General features: G+C 45.8%; 1 protein-coding gene across 1 annotated transcript in view; it reads right to left on the minus strand.

Annotated features, from left to right (window-relative positions):
• LOC126279309 (calcium release-activated calcium channel protein 1-like) overlaps positions 1-3784 on the minus strand; it is a 492320-nt gene extending 488536 nt beyond the window's left edge. Inside the window, exon 1 of the mRNA XM_049979672.1 lies at positions 3626-3784. The gene's annotated coding sequence lies outside the window, so the exon portion shown is untranslated. The remainder of the gene's footprint in view (positions 1-3625) is intronic.
• Between the last annotated feature and the right edge of the window lie 14795 nt (positions 3785-18579).

Here is an 18579-nt window from a genome sequence, read left to right on the forward strand (position 1 = left end):
TTTCGTGAGAAGATCCGGCCGCAATGAGAAACGCCTTTGTTTTAATGAAGTCCACCCGAAATCCTGTGTCACGTCCGTGATACTTTGACTCCAGTTCTCAATAATACAAAACGTGCACGAACTGATCTCTCGGTTGTGTCCCATAAGTCTCCGATGAGATTCATGCCAGGCGATCTTGGTGACCAAATCATTCGCTCAAACTGTACAGAATGTTCTTCAAACCAACCGCGAATAACTGTATTCCGATCACATGGGGCATTGTCACCCATAAAAATTCCATCGTCTGCGTACGTTAAGTTCATGAATGGCTGCAAATGGACTCCAAGTAGGCCGCCCGCTGTGGCGAGTGGTTCCAGGCGCTTCAGTCCGGAACCGCGCTGCTGCTGCGTTCTCAGGTTCGAATCCTGCCTCGGGCATGGATGTGTGTGATGTCGTTAGGTTAGTTAGGTTTAAGCAGCTCTAAGTCTACGGGACTGATGACGTCAGTTGCTAAGTCCCATAGTGCTTAGAGCCATTTGACCCTTTTTTTTACTCCAAGTAGCCTAAAACATCTATTTCCGCTCAATGATCGGTTCACCGATGTTCAACGGGTGGCCAAATCATTTGCTCGAATTATTCGGAATGTTCTTCAATCTAATCACAAACAATTGTGGACCAGCGAATGGTGCATTGTCATCCATAAAGATTACATCATTATCTTTAAAATGAAGTCCTTGAGTGGATGCATATGGTGTCCAATTATATCCGGAATTATCGGTTCAGCTTGACTAGAGAACCCAGTCCATTTATGTAAACACAGCACACACCATTATGAAGACAATCTCGGCTTGCATGGTGACAACTTGGGTCCATGGCTTCGTGGGGCCTGCGCTACACTCTAACCCTACCATCAACTCTTACCAACTGAAATCTGGACTCATCTGACCAGGTCACCGTTTTCCAGTCGTCTAGGATCCAACCGGTTGGTCATTAGCCCAAGTGAGGCGCTGCAGGCGATGTCGTGCTATTAGCAACGACTTGGCGTCGACCATCTGCTACCGTAGCCCATTAACGCCAGATTTCGCGGCACTGTCCTAACGGATACGTTCGCAGAACATCCCACAATGATTTCTGCAGTTATTTCGCGCAGTGTTGCGTGTCTATTAGCACTGACAACTTTACGCGAACGTCGTTCCTCTTGGTCGTTAATTGAAGGGCGTCGGCCACTGTATTATCAGTGGTGAGAGGTTATGTCTGAAGTAGAAAAGCGCGGTGTTCTTGGAATATTCTTGACATTGTTGATGGCGGAATATTGATTTCCCTGTCGATTTCCGGAATGGAATGTCCCATGCCCCTAGCTTCTTCTGTGCGCCCATAATCACGTCGGAAACCTATCCACACGAATTACCTCAGTATAAATGACTGCTGCGTCTACGCATTGCTCTTTTGTACCACGTGTACGCAATACTACCGCCATCTGTATACGTGCGTATCGCTCTTCCATGATTGTCACCTCATTTATGTAATTAAAACTTTGGACTAAACCTTTGAGTGGGATTGCGTATGATTTGAGATGTCACAAGTGATTTTTTTCTCCACATCATAGCCTCTCTGTATGTTCGAGGATCTAATTACAAACTCGTCCGCCATGGTAAGTAACAATTTTTAGGTTTCACGTCTAGGATAATTAATCACTCTTGAAAAGTGTACAAAGGAGTAAATACAAGACGCAGTCATTTTCCCGCGCTTTTCTATTCGTGTCGTGTATGTTTCAGAAATGAAAATGTCTGCAGGAAATAGATACGTCTACTGCGGGGCTTCTCGAGTCGTTTAGCTAATAAGACGTTTACTTTCTGTTCTGTATAACAATTAATTTAGAGATTCCAATTTGTCACCGAGGATAACGGGAAATCACGCAACAGAAGGTTTCACCGTAGCGCATTGACAGCGGGAACGCTCTCCAGCACAGTGCGTCCACAGTCAGAGGCAATTTGCAGCTATCACAAGCCACACATACTTAGCACTGTTAGATGTTGTTTTCCTTAGGAAAACGCTACGTTAAGCAGCAGCGCCACGCTGCTGCACCTTTCAAAACAGAGAGGCTATTTATAACCACGAAAACGTTCTCCCTTCCCAGTCGCAGAGAGAGAGAGAGAGAGAGAGAGAGAGAGAGAGAGAGAGAGAGAGGGAGTATACGTTTCTGGGATCCCACTTCTCTCGATTGATCACTTGTGCAGTACAAGTGCAAACATGTGTAACGCCATAAGAGACAGAAAAGGACAGTTCTTGCCCCTCTTACGTATATATGACCGAGTATCGGGCAGAGACGAAAAAATTAATTTTAAGTCAACCATAAGCATATACACGACTACCTGTAGTTCATTTGTAACGTGCGTGGAAGATCATGTTTTAGGAAAAAGTGGGCAATGAGTTTTTGAAAGGAACAAAACACAAAAAATACAGTCACCATACATTTCGTTCAGAATTTTAGTGATGACACCAGTGTAAATTACTGTTTATCGTGAAAACTTCAAATAGTGTTACGTATTGTTTTCTAATGAAATTTTAGATAGTGGCAGAAATAAATAGAAAAAAATTTAAAAACCTGACTTCAGGTTCAGTACACAAGGAAGGACTCTCAAAATCTTGACCTAATGATAAATACATGTTTATAATAAAAGCCTGTCAATTACCGGCAGAAAAGAGACGTACTTGAAAACATTTGCACATTAAGTAAATGTGACGACAATAAATTGAGGTGCTGTTTACAGATGCTGCCCTTATCGTAGCTTAACGGTTCATTACCGTTGCCACAAGAAACATACCTAGATATCTTTTTAAGAAGAATATTTTATGTAGTTTGATTCGTACAAAGAAGAAGACAGCAACCAGCCACTATTAATAGCCACTATTGCGGTACTGTTTACAGATCCTGCTGTTATCGTAGCTAAACGGTTCATTACCGTTGTCAGAAGAAACATCCCTAAATATCTTTTTAAGAAAAATATTTTATGTAGTTTGATTCTTACTATTAATAGTGGCTGGTTGCCGTCTTCTTTGCAAGAATGACCTACATTAATTGTACACAGCCACGGTCTCACCATATCAGTTTTAGAAAAAATAGAATATTTTATGTATTCGCACAGATAGTATTCATGATTGCACCCAGAATCTTCACTGAGGTTTGGATTTATCAGTCACGAGGTGGGCAATCTTAGGTGTCTTCTAGTGGCAATGTTGGTTTTAATTTCAAGTTTAGCTCTCACAGACGCATAGTTCACTAGTGTGGACACATTGCACGCAGGAGACAAAACTTCGGTACGAATTATGTTGCAACTCTGAGTGCCGAGCAGACGAACTGGAACATTTAAGATTGAGAGAACCACTCCAATCGCATCGTGAGCTGTTGCTTACTACGAGTTCTATTAATGTGACTGCATTAGTGTTTGACAAGTGACATACGAATGCTGAAAAAACACTAAGCGTATAAGATTTCAGGAGATACAAAACAGCTGCACATTTTCACCGACATCGTTTACTCTTAAAATTAGAGCAAGCCTCGCGCCATTGTTTGCGGAACAGTGTGTCAGTGACAGCGTGTGATGGGGTGCGAGAGAGAGAGCGAGCATCTGGCACGGTTACTGACCTGCGCGGGGAGAGTCCAGGGAGCGCTCATGTGTGGTCACAGCACAGCGGAACAGAACACGAAACGACGCGAATAAAACGCACACGGCACTGTGCGGCACGGCAGCGCACTACGCGGGATACTCGGAGGCTTATTGTGAACGGCGACGCGGGCACGCAACAACTGAGCAGCGGGCACACGTCCCAGCTGGTGGCGGCTCTGCCCCTCCGATACCTCCCCCCCCCCCCCCCTTTCAAGCGTCCGCTGCGCACGCCCACCACAACACATCACAGCACGGCACGCGAAGCGCTCGACCCGCCGCGGTCTCTGCTGATTCCTGCAATCGCCTATCGAGATTGAGGAACGGAAACTGGGGCGCCGTCTCTTCCCGGCCTCAACACGGCCCGCGCATTCCTCCCACTCGTCTGCAGGTGAATGTCACGCAGTGGCGTTAACTGGGGTACGGCAGTCGGGGCGCGTGCCCTTGGCGCTGTTCTCGGGAGAGCGCTCAGTTCTGTGACTCTCTCTCTCTCTCTCTCTCTCTCTCTCTCTCTCTCTCTCTGTTCGTTTAGTCGGTTCCGACTCTTCGTCACCCTGTAACCTCCCCCTCACTTATCGACCTTAATGACAGTGAAAAATTAAACCGCGTGTACCTAATGGAAATTTGGGAAAAGCAATCGTGCCGAAGTTAATCTACATCTACATCTACATTTATACTCCGCAGGCAACCCAACGGTGTGTGGCGGAGGGCACTTTACGTGCCACTGTCATTACATCCCTTTTCTGTTCCATTCGCGTATGGTTCGCGGGAAGAACGACTGCCGGAAAGCCTCCGTGCGCGCTCCAATCTCTCCCATTTTACATTCGTGATCTCCTCTGGAGGTATAAGTAGGGGGAAACAATATATTCGATACCTCATCCAGAAACGCGCCCTCTCGAAACCTGGCGAGCAAGCTACACCGCGATGCAGAGCGCCTCTCTTGCAGAGTCTGCCACTTGAGTTTGCTAAACATCTCCGTAACGCTATTACGCTTACCAAATAACCCTGTGACGAAACGCGCCGCTCTTCTTTCGATTTTCTCTATCTCCTCCGTCAACCCGATCTGGTACGGATCCCACACTGATGAGCCATACTCAAGTATAGGTCGAACGAGTGTTTTGTAAGCCACCTCCTTTGTTGATAGCTACATTTTCTAAGGACCCTCCCAATGAATCTCAACCTGGCACCCGCCTTACCAACAATTAATTTTATATGGTCATTCCACTTCAAATCGTTCCGCACGCATACTCCCAGATATTTTACAGAAGTAACTGCTACCAGTGTTTGTTCCGCTATCAGATAATCATGCAATAAAAGATCCTTCTTTCTATGTACTCGCAATACATTTACATTTATCTATGTTAAGGGTCAGTTGCCACTCCCTGCACCAAGTGCCTATCCGCTGCAGATCTTCCTGCATTTCGCTACAATTTTCTAATGCTGCAACTTCTCTGTATACTACAGCATCATCCGCTAAAAGCCGCATGGAACTTCCGACACTATCTACTAGGTCACTTATATATATTGTGAAAAGCAATGGTCCCATAACATACCCCTGTGGCACGCCAGAGGTTACTTTAACGTCTGTACACATCATTGAGGACAACATGATGAGATCTGTTTGCTAAAAATTCTTCAATCCAGCCACACAGCTGGTCTGGTATACCGTAGGCTCTTTCTTTGTTTATCAGGCGACAGAGAGGAACTGTATCGAACGCCTTCTGGAAGTCTAGGAAAATAGCATCTACCTGGGGATATTTTCTGGCTCTCATGAACAAATAAAGCGAGTTGGGTCTCACACGATCGCTGTTTCCGGAATCCATGTTGATTCCTTTAGAGCTGATTCTGGGTTTCCAAAAACGACATGATACGAGCAAAAAACATGTTCTAAAATTCTGCAACAGTTCGACGTCAGAGATATAGGTCTATAGTTTAGCGTATCTGCTCGACGACCCTTCTTGGATACTGGGACTACCTGTGCTGTTTTCCAATCATTTGGAACCTACCGTTCCTCTAGAGACTTGCGGTACACGGCTGTTAGAAGGGGGGCAAGTTCTTTCGCGTACTCTGTGTAGAATCGAATTGGTATCTCGTCAGGTCCAGTGGACTTTCCTCTGTTGAGTGACTCCTGTTGCTTTTCTGTCGGCAAAGAGGGAGGAAAAGGTTACATCTAAGTGAAAGGAAAAATGCAAATGAAATTGGTGGAAATTAATTTTGAAAAGGGGTAAAGTTAATAAAGAAAGTAAATGTGCGGTCGTTACGTTAACAACTATTTGGCGTTAATTAGATATTTGAGATTTGGGGAAAATTACGGTCGCTAGTCCCATGGACAACTACTATAATAACTGAAAATGAAAGATTAATGCACGTATATGTAGCACTAAAAGCGTGGCAGCTGAAGGTTGTCACGTATTGTGCGAGAAATGAATGTTTGTCAAAAGTAATAAGTTTCGCTACACTCTGACTTAATTTAGCATAAGAATTAATAAAACCGGAAAATTGAAAGTTAATTTAGTGACTGAAATTAATAGTGAACTTTGTTTATGAAGCACTACGAAATTCAATAAAATAAGGTCAGTCTTGGACTACCTCAACAATCATTTCAAAAGCTACTTGAATCTACACAATTTAGAAATAAGAGATTTAACTTTGAAGTTTAATTACATGATTCTGAACATTTAACAATAGTGAAATTTAGTACGCTCAAGCTGAGCTGCAGACACAGGTAAGATACAATATGGTAACAAAACTGGCACTCTTAATTTCTGCTCGTGTAATCTAAATATTGTAGCCAGCTATGAATACTTTAACTGAACTGTGAAATTGAAGCAGTGAAATGGAATGATATTACTTTAATGCTGGCGTATGAATTTCAACGACACTGGGGTTCATTCCAGAAAAGGAAGGGACCCTGCTTGGTAATGCAGTTGGAACTATGAGCAACAAAGGTTCATGCTAAGTTGCTGTTTTTTTTATGCAACATTACAAAGCTGAGGCCTGCCATACAGTTCTAAAACTTTACAAGCTTTTAGTCTTTCTTGTTGGTTGATTGAAGGTTTGCAGTCGTCGATCGGAGAGGTGGCGACAGTCACTCATAGTCGGCCGTCGCTGTTGCAGAAGCTGGATGTTGGCGCGCCTTCTTCTCGACACGGTCACCAGGCGAAACGGGCTCTTGATGTGCTCCAGCTAATGCTTCCCGTCCGCGACACCGTGTCAGAAACTATCATAGCAAGTCGAGCGCAATTACATGCTGCCAAACCCCGAAAGCGCGACAACTCGCAGGAGCGTCACACAACACACCTGCTCCACCGCCCTACTCCAGCCAGACTCTGCTCTGCCCGCGCTCCACGCGGCAGAGTTAACACTACCAAAGATCCTAAACACTTTTGTTCTCCACATGACCTATCGATATAATCGTTCGATAACATAGTTTTCCCTAGGCAAGACGCAGCGTAAAAATACAAATAATATTTGTAAACAAACCAAGTATACATCGACATAAATGCATAAATAAATATAATAGGAGGATATGCATTTCCGGCGTTACAACCCCGTGAACCAAATCACGCCACTTTTTCCTGTCTTGCCCTTTCTCCCGTAGACCTTCCAAGCTGGAACACATTGCTTCTGTGATTCCATTGATTCATCTCATCCTCTGACGTCCTCTTCTTCTAGTTCCTTCAATCTTCCGCAGCATTAATGTTTTTTCCAGCGAGGCATGCCTTCGCATTGAGTGTCCAGAGCAGGTCAGCTTTTGTTTTAACATTAGACCTTCCAGGGAGAAATCTGGTTTTATTTGCTCCAATATTGATCTGTTGGTTCTCTTTGCAGTCCATGAAACTCTAAGAAGTTGCGCCCAACACCACAATTCGAAGGAGTCAATTCTTCGCCGTTCATTCTTTCTAATGGTCCAGGTCTCACATCCACACATCACAACTGGAGAGACCATAGCCCTCACAATACGGATCTTTGTTGCTAGTATTATATCTCTGGACCTTATGACGTTGTCTAGGTTTGACATCGCCTGTATACCGAGCAACAAGCGTTTCCGGATTTCATGGCTGCAGTCGCCATCAGCAGAGATCTCGGGACCGAGATAACTGAATGTGGTACCTACCTCTACGGTTACTCCTGCTATATCCCACGAATTGGTAGGTGTAGTAGCCATAATTTTCGTTTTCTTCACATTCAGCCTAAGACCTGCCTTTTCACTTTCATCTTCAGCAAGAGTGTTCTCAATTCTTCTTCACTTTCTGTCAACAGGATCGTATCATCCGCGTACTTAAGGTTGTTTACATTTATTCCAGCTATTTTAATTCCTGTTTCTCCTTCACCTAGCCTTGCATTCTTCATAACATGTTCTGCATACAGATCGAATAAGTACGGTGACAGTATAAAGCCTTGCCGGAGGAAAGTAATAAGGAGGGGCAGAAGGAGGGGGGAAGAAGAAGGACGGAGAGGAGTGGGAGCGAAGTAGCAAAGGGAACACGAAGAAGTACAATAAAATAATGGAAAGGATTGAAGGACAGTAAAGTTGGAAGTGGGTGGAAATGTGTGAAACGGAATCACAACGAGGTTCGGAAAGGACAATGAGGAGTATCGACGGCAATTGAGAAATATTTACCAAACAAACTGTAAGGTGGCTACAATTTCGCACCTTACAAGCACTCATCCACATACTTTTCCGTGAACTACACCCACAATTAGATATCATTGGATAGATTGTACATCGTATATATGCATATTTAAAGGAGACTGGCATTGTCACGTATGCCTTGTAAATAATTGTTAACGATTATTGCATGAAAGGTGACGGAGTGTCTTTATTATAAAACGGCGTAATGAATGATTGCCTATACTGGTAGATGTTGGAACGCCAGTGGAGATGAAACTGCAGGCAGAACTCAAGCTCTGGGTGGAAGGCCTGCACAGGTGTTGGTCCTGCTTAAACACAGGAAGCAGTTATACGGACGTCGTGGCACCTGATCTCTGGAGCACAATAGAGTGACGGCCGGCCGCTCAATGGGGGACAGATCCGAAGATCTTGCTAGCCAGGGAGTTGACTTACACCTTCTAGAGCACGTTGGGTGGCACGGGATACATGCGGACGTGCATTGTCCTGTTGGAACAGCAAGTTCCCTTGCCGGTCTAGGAATGGTAGAACGATGGGTTCGATGACGGTTTGGATGTACCGTGCACTATTCAGTGTCCCCTCGACGATCACCAGAGGTGTACGGCCAGTGTAGGAGATCGCTCCCCACACCATGATGCCGGGTGTTGGCCCTGTGTGCCTCGGTCGTATGCAGTCCTGATTGTGGCGCTCACCTGCACGGCGCCAAACACGCATACGACCATCATTGGCACCAAGGCAGAAGCGACTCTCATCGCTGAAGACGACACGTCTCCATTCGTCCCTCCATTCACGCCTGTCGCGACACTACGGGAGGCGGGCTGCACGATGTTGGGGCGTGAGCGGAAGACGGCCTAACGGTGTGCGGGACCGTAGCCCAGCTTCATGGAGACGGTTTCGAATGGTCCTCGCCGATACCTCAGGAGCAACAATGTCCCTAATTTGCTGGGAAGTGGCGGTGCGGGCCCCTACGGCACTGCGTAGGATCCTACGGTCTTGGCGTGCATCCGTGCGACGCTGCGGTCCGGTCCCAGGTCGACAGGCACGTGCACCTTCCGCCGACCACTGGCGACAACATCGATGTACTGTGGAGACCTCACGCCCCACGTGTTGAGCAATTCGGCGGTACGTCCACCCGGCCTCCCGCATGCCCACTATACGCCCTCGCTCAAAGTACGTCAACTGCACATACGGTTCACGTCCACGCTGTCGCGGCATGCTACCAGTGTTAAAGACTGCGCTGGAGCTCCGTATGCCACGGCAAACTGGCTGACACTGACGGCGGCGGTGCACAAATGCTGCGCAGCTAGCGCTATTCGACGGCCAACACCGCGGTTCCTGGTGTGTCCGCTGTGCCGTGCTTGTGATCATTGCTTGTACAGCCCTCTCGCAGTGTCCGGAGCAAGTATGGTGGGTCTGACACACCGGTGTCTATGTGTTCTTTTTTCCATTTCCAGGAGTGTATATTAGACCGCGCAGTCATAATAAGGGGCCGAGTTGGGCAATTGATTGGTAATTTTACTTAGGAAATGTAAACTTTATAATATAAAGGATTTTTTTTATCTACAGTTAATATATAAGGAGGAACAATGTTTATCATGTAGTAGGGTTATTTGCCTTCATCATTCTTTTATGTTTAGATTGTAATTTATAGAAGTAAGAGATCCGAATATCTGCCTCATTGGGTAGTCAGACAGGGCCAAATTTTCATCTTAGCGTTTATTATTCTCCGTTGCGCACATTCATTTTTCACCAAACAAAATTTAAAAGAACGCAAAATCCCCAAGTTGGCTAAGTTTTACAGCAGTTCGAAATTTAGCGCGTACAAGATGCTTTTAATAGTTTCCACAACGAAACTCTGTATCGAAATCTGGTAGAAAACCAAAAGAGGTTCTGATCGTATGTAAAGTACACCAGTGGTAGGACGCAGTCAATACCTTCACTGCACGGTAACAGTGGAAATGTTATTGATGACAACGCCACTAAAGCTGAGTTACTATTCATGGATTTCGAAATTCCTTCACAGAAGAAGACAAATAAATGGAATTCGAATCAAGAAAAATTGCCAACATGAATAACTTAGTAGTAGATATCCATGGTGTAGCGAAATAATTTAAGAAACGCAAGGCTTCTGGTACAGATTGTATACCAGTCAGGTTCCTTTCAGAGCACACTGATGCAATAGCTCCATAATTACCAATAATACACAACCGCTCGTTCTACGAAAGATCCGTACCCAAAGACTGGAAAGTTGCACAGGTCATACTAATATTCAAGAAAGGGAATGGGAGTAATCCACTAGATTACAGACCCATATCACTAACGTCGATTGCAGTAGGATTTTGGAACGTATACTGTGGTCGAACATTATGCATTACCACGAAGAGAACAGTCTGTTGACACTTAGTCACCACGGATTTAGAAAACATCGTTCTTGTGAAACTAGGTGTTTACTCGCACAAAGTGTTGAGTGATATCCATAATGGACTTAAAAATGATTTCGTATACCTAGAATTCGAGAAGGTTTTTGGCTCAGTAACTCACAAGCGGCTTGCATTTAAATTTCTTGCTTATGGAATAGCATCTCAGTTATTCAACTGGATTCGTGATTTCCTGAAAGAGACTTTACAGTCCGTATATATATATATATATATATATAAGTTAGGAGACAATCTGAGCAGCTGTCTTAGGTTTTTTGCAGATGATTGTGTCGTTTATCGTCTAGTTAAGTCACCAGAAGATCAAAACCAGTTGCAAAACGATTTAGAAAAGATATATGTATCGTGCTAAAATTCGCAAATTTACTCTAAATAATGAAAAGTGTGAGGACAACCACATGGCTGCTAAAAGGAATCTGTTAAACTTCGGTTACACAATACGTCAGTCAAACCTAAAGGCCGTAAATCTAACTAAATACCTTGGAATTAAAACTAAGATCAACTAAAAATGGAAAGAACACATAGAAAATATTGTGAGGGAGGAGAACCAAAGACTGCATTTAATTCGCAGAGCACTTAGAAGATGCAAGGGATTTACTAAAGAGACTGCCTATACTGCGCTTGTCCATCCTCTTTTGGAGTACTGCTGCACGATTTGGGAACCTTAATCGATAGAATTAACGGAGTAAATCGAGAAAGTTCAAAGAAGGGAAGCACTTTTTGTGCTATCGAGAAACAGTAGAGAGAGTGTCATGAACATCATACAGGATTTTGGGAGGACATCATTAAAACAAAAGAGATTCAATCAGCAACTTCCTCCACCGAATGTGAAAATATTTTGTTGCCGCCGACCTATACAGGGAGAAACGATCATCGCAATAAAAATAGTGAAATCAGAGCCCACACAGAAAGATATAGGTGTTCATTTTTTCCGCACTCTGTTCGAGAGGGGAATAAAAAGAATTATTGTGAAGGTGGTTCGATGGACGCTCTGCCAGGCACGTAATTGTGATTTACAGAATAGGCATGCAGATGTAGATGTAGAGGACAGCAAATGGGAAATGGGTGGAGATGTACAAGACGGAATCATGAGGAGATTCGGAAAGGACAGTATTGAGCAATACTTCCGTAAGACCTACCTACCTTACGTTGAGAAGGAAACAATAAAGTATGTAGCAATTATCGTGACGTAAGTGTCGAAAGTACAGTTAGTAGGCTGCACGGTATTATTTTAAAATCAAGAATGGAGAAGTTTGTTTATAAATTGGAAGAAGAAAGTTATTTTAGAAAAGGCAGGTCATGTGTAGATAACATCTTTACTCCAAGACAGATCACGGAGAAGAGATTCGAAAGGAATCTAAGCTGTCATTTGGTTTTCATAGATCTTGAGAAAGCGTATGATACAGTACCACTAAAGCTATTGTCCGAGGTGCTGTGGCCAGGGAAACTGACAAAATTGTGTAGAAGCAGCATAAACTTCTGCAGGCCAGCAGAACGTGTCATCAAAGTAGGGAAAGAAATTTCTAGAGAGGTCTTCCGTATAATTAATGGACTGAAGCAAGGATGCAGTCTGTCTCCCACACTCTTTAAGATGTATGTGCAGAAGGCCCTGAAAGTGCGTGAACATGGGCATTGAAATAGGAAACAGTGTATGTACACACTTTTCTATGCAAACGATGAAGAGGATATGTCTTACATGCTCATGGAGTTGTTGGAACGGTATAAAAAGTGGGGTTTGAAAATTAATTTTGAGAAGATGGAATATGTGTGTTGCGGAGAAGAGAGAAGTAACCTGGGAATTGATGGACATCTTAGTAAGTGTGTAAAGAGTCAAGTAGCTGAGTAGTATCCTATCACTTGATGGAAGATGTAACAGAGATATCCAGCGACGGATCTGGCAGAGAAGGGCGGCTATCCATCTATTAAACCCTGTACTTTGGTCCTCAAAAATGAGCTTAAAGGTAAAAATTCATTTATACAAATCCATCGTGGAACCAATAACAACGTATGGGAGTGAGTAGTGGGAACTCACAGAAATAAATAAAAAGAGACTTAGAGGTTAAGAAACGGACCACTTGAGAATTCCTTGGTTTGAGCACGTATGAAATGAAAAAATAAGAGAAAGGACACATAGCTATTATAACAGAAGTAGAAGGAAGACAACGAGGATGGTTTGGGCACGTCAAGAGAATGGAAGAAGACAGACGGCCTAAGAGAGTAATTACATGGCAACCTCCTGGAAGGAAAAGAAAACCACGGGAAGTGTGGTTAAGTGGTATCCAAGAAGCGACGGAAACGAGAGGAATGGAAGAGGATGAGCAAGAATGGTGAGATCGAGGCATTTGGCGACAGAGATGCGGGATGCGGCGACGACTGTAGGACCCCCGCAACAAGGAAGGAAGATCTACCTTTCCTAGGTGCGGATATAGTGCCTTGTTATCAGCTACTAGATGGAGCGTTATCGATTTGCAGAATGATGTTGGAATGTACAGGGTGTCCCAGGAAGAACGGTCAACATCCAGGAATGTAACAGGAACCATCACTCGAAACAAAAAATGTAGTATACATGGGCGCTAAAATGCATACCTTACTAAGTATGAGCACTTTTTCATCTCCGACACTGTGAGGCAAATCTCTTCGTCTGCAAGCTCTTTGCTTTCCCTGTGTTGGGAGGACACAGTATGGACGAAAACAAGAAAAAGTCGCCGAGTATATGGGCTCTTAGAATGCATATTTTAAGAGCTATGAGAACTTGTTCAGTAGAAGCGACGTGTTCCACACAGCAGCGAAGATGAGCACTTGCTCATAACTCTTAAAGTAGTTTAGAGCCCATCTTTAGTGGACTTTTTCCTTGTTTTAGTCCATACTACCACATCTCAAAATATGGAAAGCAAAGAGCATGTAGTAGAAGAGATTTCTTTCACAGTATCGAAGATGAAGACGTGCTCATAGCTCTTAAGGTTTTCATTATTGAGTTTACTAGACTTCTTTACTTCGATTGATCATTCCTCTCATAACACTGAATGTTGACCATTCCTGCTGGGACACCCTGTATACTTTGTCGAAACATTATCAGATACGTCGAAGAAGACGACGTGTTAATAAATAACCAACATGTATTCAGAAAACATCGGTCTTGTTAAACACAATGGGCGTTCTATTCATACACAATAATGAGTGCTAATGCCAGGTATTGCTTGTAGATCCAAGTAAATAAGTAGCACGCGCCGCTTACATTCACAACAAGAAGAATCGTTATTTATAATGAAGAGAGACAGTCATACCAAGATATTAAACACTCTGACGTTAAAAAAGGAGTTGTGCAAGATAAGGGAAAGTTCGTAGATCTGTTTCCACATCTGAGATGGCGTCTATTTAGATTTTGCGCTAGTTGCAAGATGATAGTACTAGTGGTGCTACTATGAGGATGTAAATTGCGTTTGCCTAAAATACGGTTACCTTTGAGGTTGGACTTAGCGTGTTGATGTTAGTCAAGAATGCCTTCAAGAAATCGTTGTCAGTAGTCCACTGAGAATGAACGAGGTTGTGTAACCGGACTATGAGAAGCTCGATCTTTCTTCCACGTTATGTCAGAAAGACTTGGCAGGAATGTAGCCACTGCAAATGATGGCTGGCAGCGGTGGTCACGAGAAGATACGGTCGCAAGATGACTGGGCTCCAGATAGCCCGTGGCACTACCGACAGGCAAGACCTTCGTTTTTGGCGTTTGCCTGTGGTGTGTCGCACTGCGCCTGCAGCAGCAGTTGGCACCACAGTGACACAAGGAACTGTTGCAAATCGATTAGTTCAATGATAGCTCGAAGACAGACGCCCTGTAGCCCATAAGCCAAATGCCCTGTAGCGTGGATTCTACTGGCCCCAAAGCACTGCCGTTTGCGACTTCATTGATGTTAAGCGAGAGCTCATTGCAGGGCAGAGTGGAGATATGTTCCCTGGTGAAAACCGGTTTTGGGTAGTACCAGTGATACCTATGTGCTGGTTAGGAGGAGGTCAGGCGAGCGCCTGCAATCACTTGTCTTACACACATTGGACCTACAACTGGAGCTATGCTCTGCGGTGCGATTTTGCATGACTGCTGGAGTACTTTCGTGGCTGCACGTGAGCCCAGTGATTCGGCCTGTTGTACTGCCATCCAGGAACAGCATCTCAGGGCGCGTTTTCCAACAGGATGACGTCCGCCCACCTGTCTCTCTACAGAATGTCGACACGTTGCCTTGGCGTGCTGGGTCACCAATCTGTCTCCAGTCGAGCACATATGGGGGCACCATCGGACGACAGCGTTAGCGTCCAGCGTCAACCACAACCACCGTTAACTGTCCTGTAATGGCCGACCAAGTGCCACAGCCATGGAACTCTTCCTCACACACTGACATCTGGCACCTATACGACACAATGGGTGTACTGCCATCCAGGAACAGCATCTCAGGGCGCGTTTTCCAACAGGATGACGTCCGCCCACCTGTCTCTCTACAGAATGTCGACACGTTGCCTTGGCGTGCTGGGTCACCAATCTGTCTCCAGTCGAGCACATATGGGGGCACCATCGGACGACAGCGTTAGCGTCCAGCGTCAACCACAACCACCGTTAACTGTCCTGTAATGGCCGACCAAGTGCCACAGCCATGGAACTCTTCCTCACACACTGACATCTGGCACCTATACGACACAATGGGTGTACTGCCATCCAGGAACAGCATCTCAGGGCGCGTTTTCTAACAGGATGACGTCCGCCCACCTGTCTCTCTACAGAATGTCGACACGTTGCCTTGGCGTGCTGGGTCACCAATCTGTCTCCAGTCGAGCACATATGGGGGCACCATCGGACGACAGCGTTAGCGTCCAGCGTCAACCACAACCACCGTTAACTGTCCTGTAATGACCGACCAAGTGCCACAGCCATGGAACTCTTCCTCACACACTGACATCTGGCACCTATACGACACAATGGGTGCAAGTTTGCTGCTTGCTTTCAACATTCTGGCGGTTACACCGATTATTAATGTTCCAGCATTTCACTTTTGCAATGGTCTTTTCGCATTTCCATTAATCTGTGGTCTTGCAATGGAAATCACTTAAACATGTACCTAAACAAATGTATTCCCTAAATTTGATTTCTCTAATGAGCCGTGCATGGCTCGACATCGCACCATTTGGTATTTTACACCCTGTTTTAATGTATTTACATCTCACCACGTTAATTTAAATTACTGGCGTTACTGAGTTGCTGTTTCGCCTGACCTTCATTGGCGCTAGTAGCGCATATCGATATATCCCCTCTGATGAGATCTTTGCTCGGCTGCTATGACTCCCCGGTTGTCATCTGCCGTGGAGTGAGTCGGAACGTGCAAGGAAGAGAGTTCACGGCGGCAGTTCGGGTCGTGAGTTAGGCTCTGCAAGGAAGTTGCAATGCGTCTGCAGCGCAGCCCGGGCCAGCCAGTCGCCGGCTTGCATCATCAGTGAGCCCTGCGTGGACATCGCCCGGCCGACCGTTGCCGCCACGCATCACTTAAGTCAGGCCTGACCTTTGGTGGCTTGTTGGTCGGTCGGTCGGTCCGAGGACATCTCCGTGCTGCGTAGTGGACTGCGCCCGCTGGCGGTCTCTGTACAGTGTCTGATGGAGCTGTCCGATCGGTACGAGCATCGTCGCTCGCCCACCCAGGACGTGAAGGTTAAGTGGTTTTGAGCATTACGTTGTTGGTTCCGGCGTTGTTGTTGTGGAGGTTTCCCTGGGAGCAGAAACGAGTGGACTGAGCCATGAGCAGCCGCTGGTGCAGTATCAGCGCAGTAGTAGTGTAGCAACAGTGCAGTGGGGAGTCGCATATTTAGCTTTCATATTTGTTTCGTAGTTTGATTCTTAATTTCTTTCCGAGTGTTTGTGCACTTGCATATTTAATTACATAAAATCCTTGCGTATTCTCGCATTTGAGAGGAGTTATATTGCATATTGATAGCTGTTAAGTATAAATTCGCCGAATCGTTAGTCAATTTTGTTTTGGACAGCCAGTGCTTTCTGTTTATTTCGTAGAGTCAGTCAGCAGCAGGCAGAGGCCAGTCTAGTTTCATCTGTGCTTGCAGAGTCACGCGTGCGTGCAGCAGTAGCAGAAACTAGTCGTATATTCAGTTTTCCGTATTAGTTCCGCAGGTTTAATTCAAATTACTTTGTGGTGTTTGCGTGCTTGCGTGGTGAAGTTTTTCGAATCTTTGCGTATTTTCGAATTAGAAAGGAGTAGTATCAAATTTTAATAACGGCAGAGTGTAAAATCGCGTAGGCGGTTGTCATTTGTACTAAGACATGGGTAGGATCGCATTGTAATATCTGTTTAGTGCCGTAGTCGTTGTCATTTGATTGCTTAGTTCGTAAGTAATTGTTCGTATATCGCAGTTCAATCTGGCGCTAGTGACGCAACTGTGCAGTCGCATATTGCTGTTGTATTTGTCGCAACTCTATACGTCCAGATATTAGCAGCAGGGTGGACAGGGTGCGTGCATGCTGTGTGAGGGCGCAGGAGGAACTGGCCGCGGTTCGCGAGCAGCTGAGCGTGCTGTTGGCCACGGCCAGCCGCCTTCAGGCTGCTGCCTCGAGGTGCAGCGACGGCGGAGGGTCTGGCGCGTCGCTAGCGACCCCCCAAGTGTCGCTAGCTGTGTCCGCTGACTCAGCCGCCGAGGCACCTTCTAGTGTATCCGGCGCGTTGGGCCGCCCTCACCCCAGGGTGAGTGGCGGACTGCAACGCGTTCCCGTCGCTCGAGGCGGAGGGTAAATGTGGAGGCTGGCCGGCTGGCCTCGCCCGTTCATCCTGCCAGTGGGCAGGTGGCCGCTCCTTCAGCAGGGCCCGAGCAGGCACACGCGGGCAAAGGCTTGCTGGTTATTGGGAGCTCCAACGTTAGGAGCGTGATGGGAAATAGCGTACAGGGCTGGAAATAATTACAACATGCACTCTGTTTGTCTGCTGGGGGGCCTCATCCAAGATGTGGAGGCGGTCTTGCCTGCGGCTATCAGGCGTTTGGGGTGCAGTCGTCTGCAAGTAGTTGCTCACGTCGGCACCAATGATGCCTGTCGCTCGGGTTCTGAGGCGATCCTCAGTTCGTACTGGCGGCTGGCGGCTTTGGTGAAAACCGCTGGCCACGCACGCGGGGTGCAAGCAGAGCTCTCTATTTGCAACATCGTTCCCAGAGTGGACTGGGGTCCTCTGGTTTGGAGCCGAGTGGAGGGTCTCAACCAGAGGCTTCGTCGACTCTGTGACGGTCTTGGATGCAGATTTCTAGACTTGCGCTATTGTGTGGGGAATTGTAGGACGCCCCTATATAGGTCAGGGGTGCACTGCACAAAGGAAGCGGCTACTCGGGTAGCAGAGTACTTGTGACGTGCGCATGGGGGTTCTTTAGGCTAGGCAGTAGTGCGAGGTGTCCTGATGAACACTCACCAGTCGACGTGCAGGCAGGGAAATCGGCACGCGCTCAGTGTAAAGACACTTCAGCTATCAAGATATTAGCAGTAAATTTTCAGAGTGTTCGGAATAAAGTTCCTGAATTTACTGCCCTCCAGGAAGCGTGTGGCGCGCAAATTGTTCTCGGGACTGAGACCTGGCTGAACCCTGAGATAGGAAGTTCTGAATATTTAGTGAGGGTTGGAACGTGTATCGGAAAGATATATTAGACACCATAGGAGGTGGTGTCTTCGCTGCAGTTGACAAATATTGTGTCTACTGAGGTTGAAGTAGAGTGTGATTGAGAAGTTATCTGGACACGTTTAACAGGACTAGGAGAAATAAAGTTAATTGTTGGGTGTTATTACCGGCCACCAGGTTCCACCGAGACAGTTCTAGAAACATTCAAAGGGAGTCTACAC

Source organism: Schistocerca gregaria, chromosome 1, assembly GCF_023897955.1.
Source record: "Schistocerca gregaria isolate iqSchGreg1 chromosome 1, iqSchGreg1.2, whole genome shotgun sequence".
In the NCBI taxonomy this organism is placed as follows: domain Eukaryota; kingdom Metazoa; phylum Arthropoda; class Insecta; order Orthoptera; family Acrididae; genus Schistocerca; species Schistocerca gregaria.